Here is a 13284-nt window from a genome sequence, read left to right as displayed (position 1 = left end):
ATGTGTGTCTAACTTTCAGAAAAATGCAGAGCCAGGCTTTGGGATTTCAACTTTTTGTGGAAATTTAAACTTGAAGTTTTGGGGAATCAATCTTTTAAAAAGTTTCAACTTGTTGGACAATTGTGTCTAACTCTCAAAAAAATGAGGGTTGAAAACTTTGAAATCTGGGAAACCTCCATTTTTTTTGAAGCTTCAGGAGTAAAATAAATAAATAAATCACAATGTAACCTTTGGAAGACTTTTACAGACTGCCAGCACCCTGAACTTGCGGAATTTGAAATTTCGTAATTTGTGAACGTTTTAACAGGGAATTTTTTTTAGAGAAATAAAAACCGCATGCATGCGTGAGAGAGTAAAACATGGGCACTTTTCGTCGTCAATAAAAACAAGAAGAAGAAGAAGAAGAAGAAGAAGAAGAAGAAGAAGAAGAAGAAGAAGAAGAAGAAGAAGAAGAAGAAGAAGAAGAAGAAGAGTACATTGTAGGACCCCACAATATAAGGGACTGGCTAGGCGTCAGGTGACCGGAAATTCAATTGTCGGACCCTGCTCCCATGCTCGCCTCGCCGGCCCCCCTCCACTCAACTGCCTCCCACCGCCCCAGGCCATCCCTCTAACCCCGATGGCACTATTTTCTTTCCGGCAAACCTGCAGCACCACCACGCCCTTAAGATAGATAATGGGATCGCCTTCCACCCTAACATAGATACCAGGGGTGCCTGCCACCCTAAGATAGACCCAGATGCTTCTTCGGCAAGCCAATGGCTACTCCTTCCTTCCCTGCGGCGGCTGCTTCCTTCTAGCGAAAATCGACTAACCCGAATATAATTTACATGCAACTTATAAGTAACTAAACTGGCACATAAAACACAACATTTGTGAACCATTTTACTGAAACTCCCAATAATGGATGGATTTTCATCATATAGTAAAAATTACTCAATTGTTTTCATTTTTACATTTTGGGGAACTTTTGATCTATTCACCAACTGTCACGCAAGGATAAAGAACACGAGACATAACTGAAATTACATCACTGGTAGAAAAGAGGGCTTTGGTCCACCCCGGGTTAGCCCATTAGTCCCGGTTCAGTCTAGAACCGGGACTAATGGGGGCATTAGTCCCGGTTCGTGCGCCCAGGAGCCACGTGGGCCATTTGTCCCGGTTCGTCTGAACCTTTTAGTCCCGGTTGGTGCCACGAACCGGGACTAAAGGGTTAGACCTTTAGTCCCGGTTCGTGGCACCAACCGATACTAATGGGGTTTGAGGCATTAGTACCGGTTCATGGCACGAACCGGTACTAAAGGTCCCATTTTCAAATTCCACCCCCCCTTGGATCGCCTTTTCAGTTTTAAAAAAAATAAAAGAAAATGATGAAAATGTCAAAAAAAAAAAGTTTCCCATGTGATATGTGGTCTAGTTGTTGGGAAGATTTATAAATATAAATTTCGACTTTATTTGCAAAATCTCCCTAGAATTTAGTAAAATGGGCATAACTTTTGCATACTGACTCGGATGAAAAAGTTTTTTACATGAAAAATCATCTACTCAAAAAGTTACATCCAAATTTAACTGGGGGAACCCCGTTAACATTTTTAGAATCCTCAAAAACCTAACAGAAAAAAGTTACGGGGCTTTTAAGATCTAGAGTGGAAAAAATCGAAAAAATTTCAAACTGTGGTCAAACAATGGTCAAACTAATTATTCTAGAATATTAGTGTTACTAAATAATTATTTCAGTTATTTTGAATTTTGGTCAAATCTGGTCAAACTGTGGTCAAACAATGGTCAAACAATGGTCAAACTAATTATTCAAGAAATATTAGTGTTACTAAATAATTATTGTTTTTTAAAACAATAGTTTCAAACTCAAACAGTGAAATGTGTCACTTCATGCTCACGCAAAATTCCTGAGGGTTAATAGGATTGACATCTTACTATTATCAGCAAAACAACAAGTGCAGACTTGGAAACGAGGGAGAATAAAACCCGAAAGTTAAGCGTGCTCAGGCTGGGGGAGTGGGAGGATGGGTGACCGTTCTGGATGTTAGATGATTAGGAATGATGATAGGTGATTCGAGATTAGAGGATAAATTGAGCAGTGATGAGGGGTGGTGATTAGAGATTAGAGGTTAACATAATTCAGAAAATTGAAAATAAAAAAAAATTCAAAAAAATAAAAAAAATCATAAAATTTCCTTTAGTCCCGGTTGGTGTTACCAACCGGGAATAAAGGTGGAGCTCCACGTGGCAGCGACCTTTTGTCCCGGTTCCAGTTTGAACCAGGACTAAAGGGGGGAGGCATTAGTAACGATCCTTTAGTCCCGGTTCAAGAACCGGGACTAAAGGCCCTTACGAACCGAGACTGATGCCCCCTTTTCTACTAGTGCATCCATGTACACAGATCATATAGTGATGACGACAAACCCTGAAGCGAGTCGAAGGTGTGCCACCGTCATCGCCCCTCCCTCATCGGAGTCGAGCAAAAGTTGTAGTAGTAGACAGTTGCAAAGTCGTCGTGCCAAGGCCCTCCCAAAACCAGCGCACCAAAACAACAATCATCGCGCCGCTGGGACGAGGGTTGGACCAGGAGAACCTCATTCCATCTTCATTCATTTTCTTGATCATGTTTATTTTCCAATTGAAAACCAGAATGTTTGGAGCAAGTTTGATAAAATGTTTGTTCACGTTGTATTCATTCGTTTATCACAAAGGAAATAGCTATATTTTGCAAGAATGCCGCAAACCCCCAAGTATTTCTAAAAGTTGATTGACATTTACAAAGATTTCACACTGGTTTCATACGCGTTCCTCAGCGCGACATGCGTATTGCACATGTTTCAATATGTTTTTTTGTTTTTCTTTGTTCCATTTATCAACTGTCAAAGCTGTACAAAAAACAGAGAAATGTCACATATGTTTCGTACATATTTCTCATCACGATCCAAGTGAAAATCAAAAGCTTCCAATTGTACCTCATATGAAACTGGAATCACCTAAAAGAATGGTTTTGTAAACTTCCATAATTGTTTGAGTCAAGTTTATGCAAAATTTAAATAAAAATTTCAAAAAGTATGTACTCCCTTTGATCCATATTACTCTTGTTGCAACTTTAGTACAACTTTATATCAAAGTTGTACTGGAACTACTACAAGTTATATGGCTCGCGGGGAGTACACAACATTGGTCTTGGTTAACTAAAAGATATTGTCGGATATATATAAATTCTATGCAGTTTAGAGCTAAAAATGTACTCCCTCAGTTTCAAATTACTTGTCGTGGTCCACGACGAGTAATTTGGAACGGAGGGAGTATGTTTTTAAATTATTATTTTGAGAAAAATACGTTTTTTTTGTCACATATAGTATGTTTTTAGATATATTTTTGAGCAAAACATACGTTTTAGATGAAATATTTAATTTATATTCCGAGTGCCGCCCTTCCCCGAGAATCATTTTTTTTTCGGAAATGTTAACGCCCACACGTGTGGCACGAAGACAATCGGTCCAAACGCCCTAATCACCATTGGATCAATTAGCACGATTTTTACAGCAAAAAAGTCGCCACGTCATCTCAAGTGCCTGTGCGGCCAGGAAACCACTCCTTTTGTCTCACCTTTGGATATCTTTTCTTCCCCACTCTCCTTCCACACGGCCCGAATCAGGCTCACCTTATCCATTGAGCAGCTCACCGGAGGGAGGAAAGAGCGTCGGTGTGGCAGCTCGTCGACGGAGGCCACGGTAGCTCCGTGCAGGGAGGCAGAGGCCAGCGTTTTGATTATCGGTTTGTGATTTTTCTCGCCCTAGGCCGAGATGGCCGAATTTCGGTCGTTTTTAAAAATTTCGGCCGAAATTTGACCAAATTTTGACTGAAATTTGATTAAAATTTGACCAAAATTTTTCAAATTTGACCAATTTCGGTGGAAAATAGATTTCGCCCTAGGCCGAGATGGCCGAAATTCGGCCGAAATCCATTTTTTACGGCCGAATTTCAAAACCCTGGCAGAGGCCCGGCGACGCCATGGACGCGCCTGCGACGGGGGGCGACGCCGTGGGAGTCCTCCCCGAGGGCGTTCTCCCGTCGGCGAGTGGGGGTCTCGCCCTCCATGGGATCTCGCCGCGGTTGGAGGTGTGGACAGTGTAGACGCTGCTCACGGAGGCGAGCTCGTGCCGGTGGCTGCCGCGACGGCATGCTCGGAGACCGCGGTGGAGGATCTCCTCCGGGCGGCTGACCCGGCAGGGGATGCCGTGGCGGCGCGCTCAAGCGCTCATGCTTGGGGCGGCTCCGGTGACGCTTGAGGAGCTGCACAATTGCAGAGTGCAGGCGGTCGTCCGGGAGCGCCGTCAATGCTGGCGGAGAGGAGCGGCGGGAGGCTTGGGTTGCCGGTAAGGTCGTGGCTGCGCGTGCAACATCCTCCAGGCGGTGCTGAATAGGGTGATCCTCGTTCACCCTATTCAGCGCCGCCTGGAGGATCCAACAAATTCATACGAGGAGGCCGCAGCCGCCGTATGTTGGAGCGCTGTGGTAGCTTTATAACCCAGTGTCCCCGAGTCCCGGTTGTGCCCTTCTTTTTCCTTATCCTCCTCCTTGCTCACATCCATGTCTGACGGCCAGGGATGGCTCGCGTCGATGCTAGGTGTCGTCGCTGGTCTCCATGCCCAATGGCCAGAGATGGCTCTGCGCGTTGATGGTCTCCACGCCTGGTGCCAGGTTGGCCCAGATCGGCGTGCCCCTGTGGCTGCGTTCCTATTCTGCAACACTAGCAGCAAAAGGAGCAAGCCGGGGGCGTTCAACAATTGTTCGATCTTGTACTTCATCCGCTCTCCACGCTTCGACCCGCCAAATCCCATCAGGAAACTTTTTTCAAAGTGAGCAGTGCTTTCAACCCCCCATGTCATTCCCTCTCAATGATTTGTTTGATCATGCTGTGCATGAGTGCCTGTTGAGAACATTCACGAGATGCCTGTTTAGAACATTCAGGTAATGCCGAGTGAGCATATTCCCTCTCTTCACGTTGCTACTGATGTATGCGTAGTGGCCATTGGCCCATGAATCAACCATTTTACTTTCCGATTCAACAAATTCTTAAGATGCAATTGTTTCATGGGCACTTTCACACATTTTTTCTGATGTTACATAGCGATGATTTTTGTTGCTGCGATGGCAAGTTTTACACAAGTTCACAATCACTAAAATTGCCATGGCAATTTAGCTCGTTTTTTGCCATGAGCATGGGATTTGTTAAGTATTTTTTTATAGTAATTTCCCATGATGATAGACTTGTTAAGTAATTCAAATGTAGTCCAGCCATGCACATAGGTCATGGCAAACTAGTTTAGAACTAGTCCAGTTGTGTTGTGCACATAGGCCAAGCATTTTTTTTTTAATATTCATATGCCATGGCATTTTGATAAACCACGCCAATTCGTTGTATTGATATTATAATTGCCATGGCAACTATTTCCTTAAAATGAAAGATGGTAGCTATAAAAAGAGTAGAATTTGCCATCCCCATAAACTAAATTTGCCATGCCTCATGAACTTAAGATGCCATGTTCAGTTAGAATTATTATTTTTACATACACGGCGTTTTTGATAAAAATCCCACATCAATTTTGAATATGCATTTTTTCCACGGCAAATTTGAATATACATTTTTGCCATGGCAAATTTGATCATCATTTTTTGCCATCCCCCATATACTGCAATTGCTCTATATGAAATTTCCATGTGATTTGCTATGGTACGTTTCTTTATCTAAAAACATGGCAAACTTGCCATGGCAACTTTGCCATGTTCAAAAAACATGTCAAAGTTATAAATGTTTAAAAACATGGCAACTTAATATGTTCAACACCAGGGCAAATTTGGTTTATTGATCATGACAAATTTTAGTTTATTGGTTCATGGCAAATTTAGTTTCTTGATCATGGCAAATTTAGTTCTCAAATCATGGCAATTTAGTTTACATGATTTTTTCTGCCATGATAAGTTTCAATATGAATCTGCCATGGCAATTTTTCTTGTTCATGGAAAATTTAGTTTACGTGAATTTCGTCGTGGCAAGTTTTGATACGAATCTGCCATGGCATTTTTCTTGTTCATACTTGATTTTCAACTTTTTGTGGTTTTTTCACACACACGGCAAATTCATCATTCAAACACACGGCAATTCTTGATACAAATTTGCCATGGCAAGTTTTGTTAGGAATCTGCCGTGGCAATTTTCTTGTTCATCTTTTTTTTTATTTTAAATCTTTTGTGTTTTTTACACACACACAGCAAATTTGTCATACCAAAACACGGCAATTCTTGATACAAATCTGCCTTGCCAAGTTTTCATACAAATTTGCTTTATTGATCATGGCAAATTTTAGTGTATTGGTTCATGGCAATTTTAGTTTACAATTCATGGCAAATTTAGTTTATTGATCATGGCAAATTTGGTTCTCAAATCATGGCAATTCAGTTTACATGATTTTTTTCTGCCCTGGCAAGTTTAAATATGAATCTGCCATGGCAATTTTTCTTGTTCATGCCAAATTTAGTTTACGTGAATTTCGTTGTGGCAAGTTTTGATACGAATCTGCCATGGCATTTTTCTTGTTCATACTTGATTTTCAACTTTTTGTGGTTTTTTCACACACGCGGCAAATTCATCATTCAAACACACGGCAATTCTTGATACAAATTTGCCATGGCAAGTTTTGTTAGGAATCTGCCGTGGCAATTTTCTTGTTCATCTTTTTTTTGATTTTCAATCTTTTGTGTTTTTTACACACACACAGCAAATTCGTCATACCAAAACACGGCAATTCTTGATACAAATCTGCCTTGCCAAGTTTTCATACAAATTTGCTTTATTGATCATGGCAAATTTTAGTGTATTGGTTCATGGCAATTTTAGTTTACAATTCATGGCAAATTTAGTTTATTGATCATGGCAAATTTGGTTCTCAAATCATGGCAATTTAGTTTACATGATTTTTTTTCTGCCCTGGCAAGTTTAAATATGAATCTGCCATGGCAATTTTTCTTGTTCATGCCAAATTTAGTTTACGTGAATTTCGTTGTGGCAAATTTTGATACGAATCTGCCATGGCATTTTTCTTGTTCATACTTGATTTTCAACTTTTTGTGGTTTTTTCACACACACGGCAAATTCATCATTCAAACACACGGCAATTCTTGATACAAATTTGCCATGGCAAGTTTTGTTAGGAATCTGCCGTGGCAATTTTCTTGTTCATCTTTTTTTTTGATTTTCAATCTTTTGTGTTTTTTACACACACACAGCAAATTCGTCATACCAAAACACGGCAATTCTTGATACAAATCTGCCTTGCCAAGTTTTCATACAAATTTGCTTTATTGATCATGGCAAATTTTAGTGTATTGGTTCATGGCAATTTTAGTTTACAATTCATGGCAAATTTAGTTTATTGATCATGGCAAATTTGGTTCTCAAATCATGGCAATTTAGTTTACATGATTTTTTTCTGCCATGGCAATTTTTCTTGTTCATGCCAAATTTAGTTTACGTGAATTTCGTTGTGGCAAGTTTTGATACGAATCTGCCATGGCAAGTTTCTTGTTCATACTTGAACTTCCAATTTTTTGTGTTTTTTCACACACGATAAATTCATACAAAACACAACAATTCTTTGATACCAATCTGCCATGGCAAATCTCTTTGTTCATACTTTATTTTTCAACCTTTTGTGTTTTTTATCACACACGGCTAAATTATCCTTCAAAACATGGCAAAGTTGCCTCACGGGCCGGCTCAACGGCTCACCTGGCACGGTGGCCTCTGGGCTCACTGGCCACCCCTCGACTTTTCCCCTCCACCCGCTGCATCCCAACCCTAACCCCAATCACTCACCACTCTCCCCTCCACTCACTCAATTCCTCTCGCACTTGCCCCTCCCCCGCCGCTTGCCTCGATGAGGCGGCGCCCGCGCGACTTCGCCCGCCGGCCGCCGGATCTGTCCCATGTCGCGGCAGATCTTGGGGCTCACTCACCCGCCACCTCTCGCCCTCTCCCCTCCCCCCGCCGCATCACCGAGCGAGTCACCGAGCCCGCAACCGCGTGACTCCGCCCGCCGACCACCGCATCAGTCCCATGCCGCGGCCGGTCTTGTGGCTCATTCACGTTTCTTCTCCACTCACTCCAACATCTCGGCCATCTCCCTTCCCCTCGCCGCATCGTCGTGCGCGTTGATCGTGCGACTCCGCCCACCGACCACCGCATCGACGCGGGTCGGGGCTCCGACGAGCTGTGTGCGGCGCGACCAACGGGGACGGACACAGCGAGCTTACTGACACGGGCACGGGTGCTCGGTCCGGTCCCGTTCTCCTCGCATCCGCGGCGGTGTTCGTCTCTAGCGAGCTGGCAGGTGGATCCGAAGCGCGGCGACTCGATCTGCATCGCCTCCGGTACGCCCGTGCATTGGTACGGGCTACACATATAATTAAATAAAAAATTATTAAGGTTGTCTTCGTGGACGCCCTTGATACCTCTAAACCCGCCACCAATTCTGGCGCTCGCGACTTTCCGCCTAGCCACACTTGAATATGTTAACCCCTGCCTCTCCTCCGTCGGCAATGACCGATGTTATTGTTGTACTTTTTCCTCCCGCCACTGCCTTTTTTTATCCACCCTGCAAAACCGCCCACCTCTCTTTGCCTAATCCCCAGCCTGCCACCCATAATTGAGAGGTGTTGATGCTCGTTGCTTCCTGGCCCGAGTCGCCGCCAACGCTACCCACAATTGAGGAGTCCTGATGCATTCCCCCTTGTCACCCCTTGCCCAAGTCCCTGCCTACATCATGCATTGGTACGGGAGACAAGAATCGTCGATGATCGTCACATTGTCCACCTATTCTCGATGAATATGATCAATCCCAAGTCAATGAGTGGCGGAGCTTCACATGAATGCTTGGAGGGGCAAAAGACTTTTAGGATCCCATGCACATCAAGCGACATTGTAAATTTTGTTATCATTATATGACATTTTCTCCTTTCTTCCTTCTCAACTCACATACCAAGTAACCAATTCTGGTTAAACATAGTAATTTACGAAATTTTATATGATTTGCAAGAATGCCAGTGACCGAGACATTCTAAGAATGCCACTTTCTATGAATAATCTCAAGCAACTACTCCCTCTGTCCCAGAAATCTTGTCTTAAATTTGTGGATACGGATATATCTAGACAAGTTTTAGTGTTAGATTCATCTATATGTAGATAGATCTAAGACAAGATTTTTAGGACGGAGGTAATATAATTTTGTGAATTTAGTCCATGTACATAACCTTTTCAGCATGCATACAGCAATGATACACATTAAGCCACTAAACCTCAACCGGATCATCTTTGTGTGCATGTTGAACTTAGTATATATATATAGCTAACATGAATGATAACAAATATTTGCATACAAATAAGATGGATGTTTTAGTAGAACTGAAGTATACTCGGCACGAAAAAGAGAACTAAAGTATACTAATGCCCGTCAGGAAAAGTGCACTTCTATTTACTTGGCAGAAACTCCTAAATAGTTGTATCTTAACATAAGTAGGCAGAAGCACTAAATTGTACTACATAGGAGAGGAGAATGACACTTAAAAATTTGGATAGTCCCAAACCGCAGCTAATGAAAGCACAAGTGCAGTGGAGAGTAAAAAAATGGAAGGATTTTTTCTCTAGCACACATTTCTTATCCTCTCCCTTTTGCTTTTTCTTTCTTTTACTCTCAACTTTTATTTGAGAGAATCTTTTACTCTCAACTTAACCACACCATAACTGAACTGCAACTCTGCAAGCCCAGACTGCAAGCCCAATTTTCTATCTCACACAGGAGCGGGTCACGCAAGTCATCTTCGTTCTTTCATTAAACTGAACCATACCACAGACTGAACTGAGCCCCCAAAAAAAGACTGAACCACGCCCAAGTTCCTGTCTCACAAAAGAAGGTCCCGCCGGCGCAGATAGTTCAGGGGAGGTGAGGCAGAAAGGAAGGCAGCAGAGGTTGGGCTAGCCTGCGAGCTGTGGCATAGAGATGGGGAGGAGCGAGAAGGATGGTAGAGAGCATGGCAGTTGGTGGTGAAGGTCCGTCAGAAGCGCAGACTTTGCACACTCTGCCGCTGTCCAATGTCGGCATCGCCCATGCGCCGATGCGGATGCAGTCTACCGCGGGTCCATTTTCTGATGGAGTCTTGCAATGCTTCTTCACTATGTACAAAAACACCATCTATTTAGAAACAGATGAAAGTACACACTACATGATCAGTTGGTCACACACCTCAAGAATCAATACATCAGGTCGCCAAAACATCAGAAAATGGTCTATTAAACATGCCGATAGGTGAAAATGCAACAATGCATTGATCTTCTAAATTCTGCAACAAACTCTGAAATTGATTAATTTTTTTCATTCTGAATCTGTAGAGAAAACAGGAAGCTCAGGCTACTCACCAAAACCTGACATTGAAGTCCATACCTGTGCCAAGCTTATATACACCATCAGCATGAAGCACCTTCTCCCCCCGAGTCTGAATACAGAAAGATAGATATGGAAACAAATCAATTATCTCCATAGCTTTCTACCCCCATTGGGTTTTTAACATTCAGAAGACGTTTTCAGCACCGATTCTTCTAACTTGCAGCCCACAACCCGTCGCAAGTAACCGAAGCTGGGTAGAAAGAAGGCATCCAAATATGGATTGTTAGTGAAAATAAAGAATCGCGAGGGTACTTTTGGCTGTTGCAAACCCACATATATGAGGGAAAGAGAGAGGCAACCTAGCAGCTAGCTAGCTCAGCCAGCAATGGTAGCTGTCGCTGCTTCTTGCTCCTACTGGTCAATGCTAGTCACTGCTCCTGCCTCAAGCAGTTGCGCATGGAGCCAACAACAATTCAGAGATACAAGATGACAGATAACAAAGAACCAGAAAGTAGGACGGCGACACAGAGAAAAACTTTCAGATTGCAATTCGTGTATACCAAGCTATGTTATGCATTTTGGCATAAGTTGGTGGAATCACGCACATATTTCCTTTCAAATAAAAGTAGTACTCAAGGTCTGAATTTAGTTTCAGAGAACAAAGCACGCATACTGAAGTTCGATGACAGGTCGACGGAGGTTGTCCGTCTTCTATCTTCTCGCACTGCATGATGCGCGCCTTCTCCTCTGCGATTCAGATTCGAACGTGGGTGAGCAATGGCCGTGTCAGGTTGTCCCTGCAGGGCACCTTCTCAAACAGCGATGAACTTGTTGCCGGTGATGCTAGGCACTGGGGGGACGACATGAACAACAGCATCAGCGGGAACGGCCTGAGAAGCATTGTTAAAAGCATTCATACAGAACTAATCTTCTAGATGATAACAATAAAAAAATACAAATGCAATAATCCACCAAATGTAGGAAAGCATTGTTACAGAATATATATTCTAATCCGTGATAAATAGAGATCTCAAACCATTGATCACATGCAAGAAAACAGGAGGAGGAGGAGGTGCACAACTACATGTAGGGCATGTAGACGCCGCCGAACTCAAGAGTTGTGGGCTCCTGTTGCTTCCGTCGATCTCGTCACCCCCAAAGTCAACTATATTGTCATAACATCAATCATATATGTGTTGGCATTTTACTGTATCTGTTATGACAGGGATGGCCTTGCTTTAAATAGAGCATGTTCAAAGTGTGAGAGTTCAATCAAACTCGACAAACTCATTGATGATGTCCAATTTACCAGGAATTGGGTTGTCTCATCCAAAGCTGCCACAACTACTTAGTTTTACCTAAACAAGAAAGGCATGGTCAAACAATTTAAATCCACATGTTGCACATTCATAAATCACATGACAGATGTACCACACCTCATGAATACATGGGTTTCAGATGATGGTGCATGGATCTGGTCCCAGCAATTACTACTCCATGTCTGTCAAAATATAAGGTGAATTAAATTTCCAAAAGTCAAAGTTTCCTATGTTCGATCAAATCTGTAGCAAAATACATCTAACACCTACAATACTAAAGGCCTGTTCGGACTCACTCCCACTCCACAGCTCCGCTCCGGAGCGGAGTGGCATGCAACTATAATCTACGGAGTGATCAGAAGGTTGCTCCGTCCGATCCGCTCCGTGGCGAGGGCGTGGAGGCTTTCTGAACAACCCCTAAATAAATCAAATATGGAAATATACTTCATCATGAATCTAATGATACTAATTTTCTATAATAGATATTTATGTTTTATTCTACAAACTTGGTCAAAATTAGGTAAGTTTGAATTTTTTAAAAATCAGTACACCTTACAAGTTCAAACTGAGGGGGAATTGAACATTTCTGTAAAGACATGACCTTTTCTTGAATTATCAAATGATGCATCATCCTAACCATTAGATCGTTATCAATGTACGGTCCATAATCATTTGGGCACATCATAAAAATACTTTGTGACTGTGTGAGAATCTGTCGCTTACCCCGTCGGTGGCCAGGATGACGAACTGGTCCCGCGCGGTGATCCTCCTCTGCGTCACCTCCGGCGCCGAGATGACGTCGTAGTCCTTAATGCAGTAGTCGCCGAACGCGCGCAACATGGCCAGACCCGGCGCCTCCCGATGGGGCATCCACACCCGGTGCACGCCGGGCTCGTCGTCGAGGCAATGCACGCGGCCCTCGCACTGCATGATGCGCGTCTTCTCCTCTCCGATTCAGATTCGAACGTGGGTGAGCAATGGCCGTGTCAGGAATGGACTGTCCGTCTTCTAGTCTTCTCACGACGACTTACGGGGTAAGTCGGGCTTGAAGTCGACGGTGAGCTGGACGGTCGTGACGTCCCCGTCGTCCGACGTGGTCGCACGGACGGCCCGTGAGTCGCCGATGTTCGCGACCACCATCAGGTCGCCCTGCTTCACCATGGACAGAGCCGTGCAGCCGCTGTTGACGGCGTCGAGGCGCAGGCTCCGGGGAGCTCCTCGTCCACGGCGGCGGCGGCGGCCAGGTAGGACTGCCTCAAGAGGTCGAACTGGCAGTTGCTGAGCCTCTTCTCGCCGTCGATGAGCGACACCAGCGCGACGGCCTCCTGCCAGCGGCACTGAAGCGACTGCGGCAGCGACTCCCGGACGGCCTTGGCGGCGTAGTGGCCCCACTGGTCGTGCCCGTCCAAGACGTCGCAGAAGATGGTGTCGTCCTGGCACCCGTATCCTTGGACAGAGAAGAGAGCGACATGAGAAATTGAGAACAAACACGAATAACCCAATAACCAACTGTCTGTTTT

At 43.8% G+C, this 13284-nt stretch overlaps 1 pseudogene; it reads right to left on the bottom strand.

Moving 5' to 3' along the window:
• Window positions 1–11590: 11590 nt before the first annotated feature.
• On the bottom strand, window positions 11591–13284 carry LOC123084811 (probable protein phosphatase 2C 48; annotated as a pseudogene).

Source organism: Triticum aestivum, chromosome 1B (genome assembly GCF_018294505.1).
Source record: "Triticum aestivum cultivar Chinese Spring chromosome 1B, IWGSC CS RefSeq v2.1, whole genome shotgun sequence".
Taxonomy (NCBI): Eukaryota; Viridiplantae; Streptophyta; class Magnoliopsida; order Poales; family Poaceae; genus Triticum; species Triticum aestivum.
The sequence above is the reverse complement of the archived record's forward strand: the minus strand, read 5'-3'. Positions and strand labels throughout refer to the sequence as shown.